Here is a 5,039-nt window from a genome sequence, read left to right as displayed (position 1 = left end):
AAAAACCATAGAGGAACACATAACTGCTGAACAAGCAGTGATGCAAAGGCTGTCATAGAAATAAGTTAAAAATAATGTGATTAACAGTGTCTGAGAGGTTTATAGAGCTCTTAGAACATGTGTGATCTGAATTTTGTTTATGAACTAAACAGGCTTCTCAGAAACATGTTTTTATATGAGTTGTTGGTAGACTGGAGTGAAGATAAGAGAGGGGAACCATTTCATTGTTTTTTTTTTTTTTAAGATTTATTTATTTATATATACAGAGATGGGGTATAGGCCAGAGGTGCAGGGACAATGAAAGGATTCACCAGAGACAGAGTGGGGAGCAGAACAGGCAGATCGACAAATACACTGCTGAGGGGAGCAGCGGGTGGGTCAGGAAAGGTCTCCCACACCATGTGGGTCACCTCCCCAGCAAGTTTCGAACTCATGCTGAAGTGACTTTAGCTTCCTAGTGCTGTGCTTTAACCTGCTGCACCACCAAGGAGGGCCCTCATTGGGCATTTCTTTTAAGGCGGCATATATATGTTAAGGACTATCACTTATTGTTGAATGTGATAATTTTTAATTATCACATTCAAAGATCCATTAATAATTTCAAATCCAAATATTAGAATCAATCATATAATGGTGACAATCAATCATATAATGTTGGCAAGACCTAATAACATAAAAGTAATCATAATAAAACATTATATTACATAAAAGATAATAATATATGAATTTATATTTTTTTAGTCCTTAATTAGGTATACAAAATGCTTTTTTATGTCAATTTTATTTATTTATACACCCTCTCTGGATTTGAGTTGATATTCCCAGTTTATCAATAAAGCAGAAAATACAGAGAAGTAATACATACACAGAAATTAAATGAAACAAAATTATCAGGATTAGGACTGAAAACCAAAATAAGCTACCAGATAAAGTGTAGGCTTCAAGCCATTGAGAAGACTGGATAAGGAATGCGGATAAAGGGAAGGAAAAGACTAGATACAGATACATACAGAGCCTGTCTGTGAGGAGACTGGGCTACATGATTCATAAGGAAGAAAAATAGTTATCATTTTCCCCATTATTCAGAAGAACAGACCTTCGAAAAAATGCAGATATCATGTAAAGAAGCGATCACTATTAATTTACATGGAAAAACATTTTGAGCATAAAAAGATTAAGAGAAAAAAACTATCAAACCATGCCAAATAACACATAAAACCTATGTAATACTAATATATAGAATAAGCAAATAACACATAAAACCCAAGTAATCCTAATATGTAGAAAAAGCAAGAATGATATAATAAACACACAGACTGTATAAAGTAGTTCCCAAAGCAGTTACATGCTCACTCCTTTGAGTCTTTGTTGCCACTATATAAGGACGGGAACAAAACAACATTATGTTAGGTTTGCCTTTTATCTTTTATTATAAAAGCAAAAAAATTCTCTTCAAATTTCCCTTAGAAACCACCTGTATTGAGCCTTCCCCGGTGGCATAGTGGGTAGGGGTTCTGCACTGTGAAGCTAAGCCAAGCTGTAGTCACTTCGGTGAGAGTTCAATTCCCTGGGCACCCGGAGGGAGGTGACCCACCTGGCTCGGCAGACCTCTCCTGTCTTGCCCGCTACTTCCCTCAGCAGTGTACTTTGTCCAACTGCCTGTTCTGCTCCCCACTCTGTCTCTGGCGAATTCTCTCGCAGCCCCTGCACTTCTGGCCTATACCCCAGTTCTGTATGCGTAAATAAATAAATCTTTTAAAAAAAGAAATCAACTGTATTGACCAGTACTAATTATGTAATTCATATAAGCAAAAACGGATGATGTGAATTTTGAAAACTGACTTTTTAAATGATGTTTGTGCCCTATAGTTATTTTGTGTAGTTGAGTTAATCTTTCTGTTAGTTTCAAAATGACTTCATATTTGCTTCTGGTACTTTTATAGTTTCTCATCCTATAGTTAACATCTTTGATCTGTTTAGCATTTAAAAGTAACAAAGAAAGGGGTTATCTTTAGTTTATCAACATTATTTATTAAAATATCCATTTTCCCCAATTACAAGAAAAGACTTCATCCAATAGCACAATCCTGTGTCATCACCATTAATGATTATTTAGCATTTTGTACCCCTGACATTTATCAATCATTCCAGCAGCATGAGCACAGTACCTGTGTCAGTGAATTCTGTGCCCTCTTCCCACTTTTCTCAGTGACAATCTCTTCCAGGCCATCATACTTTCTATTAATCAAACTTCCACTCCATATGAAACATTTCCTCATCTGCGTCTTACTGTGAACATTTGCTACCACTCTTACACAAGATTTTTCATCATCTCAGGTGACTCTCATTTCCTTAATTTATGAATTCCTTTAGGATAATAATTAGGATAACAAAACATTTTTGTATTCTAGCATGATATTTTTAGCATTCATTTTGTTGTAGCTACAACACAAATTCTGAACATATATAACTGAAGATTAAGTAGCAGAACTTTTATGATTAAAATTAACTTACTTCTTGTATATTTTGTACTCCAGCTGTACTGGCTTAGTGTATATGTGTGTATGTGTGTGTGACTGTATTTGTGTGTGTGGGTGTGAAATGGAAGAAAATATTTAGTTAATGATTTGAGATAATATCTCAAGTGGGCAGGGAAGTTAAATCACTTATGCATTAGAAAGCCTGTGCTAAATACCAGGATTAGTTCATCTTACTATGATGTGGGCCATTCAAGTCTCAGCCCTGTCTGGGTGCATGGAAATCTGTGTTTTCAAAGTGAATTTCTCTTTAAACTTGTTGTGAGCAGACATCTTATTGATTAAAACACATTTTAAAAATCAAAGGCAGGCACTGATCTGAAAGATGCAGATAGAAAACCAACCTGTTGAAATTTTCTGACAGCTTATCATTGATGTAGTTACTGTGAAGAACTCCAAATGATGTGAGATCTTTGCTTCTGCATAATACAACATAAAAAGTAAAATTAAATATATAACAGTGAAATCCCAAACAATATAAAGTAGGGCAATTTTCAGATAAATGTTGTGGACAATAATCGCTCTTAGTCAAAATAAGAAAAATCAGAAGTCATGTTGAGTATTTGTTTCAGTAGACTATTCTCTTAGTGCTATAATTAAATTTTAGGACTAAAATTAGGAAATATATTTACAATAAGATAATAGGAGTAAATGTCCAGCTAAACAAAGCAACATGAAAAGAAGAAAATTACACATTAAAGTTAGAGAGAATTTGTCACAGAGCAAAGCCCTGCTGCTCAGTGGTGCTCACCCATCAGAAGTCAGGGTGCCCGCTGGCAGCGGGGGAATGTGTAGGCTAGGATAGAAATCCAGTTATAAAAGTGGGTCATGGGTCATTTTACTTACCTTACTTCCATTTTTTAATTTGTGAAGAACAGTTTGACCACAATGATCCTTTTTTTTTTTTTTTTGCTTTAAAACATGAGCATTCTATGAAAGATCAGACTTTCAGTAAGGTGGCAGCAAGGTGATTCTGACATGTATTTACATTCCAAACATATTCTAAAAGCCCCCTGTAGAGTTTGAAAATGGTCCTGAATTTGTCCATAAAAATGCTTAAGTGTGACCTGCTCTTTGGAGTTCTTTTCTTCTTTTATAAGAAACTTCTGTCTGGGAAATATTTGCCTCAAATTTTCTGTAGGGTGGAAGCACTTCTGCATGCTAAATGCTGAGAATGAGTATTAATCTACCCAATGGTCACTTACTGCCATCAAACCTTAAATCACCTTCAGCTTGGAGGAGACATGTGTTGGGATGGGTCCCATTCAATTAGTCTGTTGCAGTTGAACTCTAGAGTGAATTAGGGCTTAAGCCAATTTTTCATAAATACACCAGATTTTAGCATCTGGAAGGAAACTGATCCAAAACAAATTATATGATCTATATAGTATGTAGCTCTGGTGTGGTCATTTGATTCCTGAGTAGTGACCATATTCTGAATGACTAGGACGAACTTTTAACCCGACAAATGACAATTTAGCAAACAACAGCTGCACAGTCTTTTCTCCAATGGAACCATAAAAACTCAATAAAATGAATTATGTTTACAGTGGATTAGCACTTCAAAAATGGCAGTTTCTTTTAGTCTGGAAAAAATAAGAAAGCCTGCAGCAATTGCAGAATTCAAGTCTTCTTTAGGAAATAAATCATGCCTTAGCATGATTAGATAGAGAAGATTAATGTCTTTGCTTCTGCTCAACTTTTTTTTTTTATCTTTAACTCTATTTGAAATCTTTCTAAGGGAAGGCAGAATCTGTCTTGGATTGTTTCATTAGCAATGTGGCTTATGCTATATTTTATGACTAATTAAAATGGAACTGAATACTGTATGGTGGTGTCACTAACATGCTTTCATTTGGATCCCTCGGGCTTGATTTAGCAGGTTATGTTCCAATCCTTTCACTCTTGCAGCCTTAGACACTTTTAGGTGGCTGGTTGAATCCATGGATTCTGTTAGAGCAAATGGCACTATGTAGTGTCTCTTAATTATTTAATGCAGTCTCTGTGGGTCATGACAATAAGCACATTAAACAGATAGTGTAAATTTAGTTGGAATAAGCCTGACTGAGGATAATTTTAAGAGCTGCTCTGCCCTAATAGTCGGTATCTCAATTTCAGTTAGGTAAATTATTTCAGTAAAAATGGTTTATTATCCTAAAAGCCATTTGTGTGATGTTACCTTCTATGAATAAAATAACCAAAGGCAAAAATAAATTGATAAATAAACCATAAACGTCTGCATGTTGGTGTCTAGATAAGAACAGATTTTACCTTGCAGCAAGCTCCTATTGAAACTAGGGTAAGTGAGGGAAGATGCTGAAAACTAATTACTACACAGAATTCAGTAGGTTTTTACTAAAGACTCTAGTTTTACCTTATATGTCTCTGGGCCACACATTTAAATGGTAGATACAGATGTCGAGTAATACATAAGGTAGGGAACCATTTTAAAGACATCATCTGTCATATATATATATATATATATATATATATATATATATA

Source organism: Condylura cristata, unplaced genomic scaffold, assembly GCF_000260355.1.
Source record: "Condylura cristata isolate star-nosed mole 26May11 unplaced genomic scaffold, ConCri1.0 scaffold00005, whole genome shotgun sequence".
In the NCBI taxonomy this organism is placed as follows: Eukaryota; Metazoa; Chordata; class Mammalia; order Eulipotyphla; family Talpidae; genus Condylura; species Condylura cristata.
The sequence above is the reverse complement of the archived record's forward strand: the minus strand, read 5'-3'. Positions refer to the sequence as shown.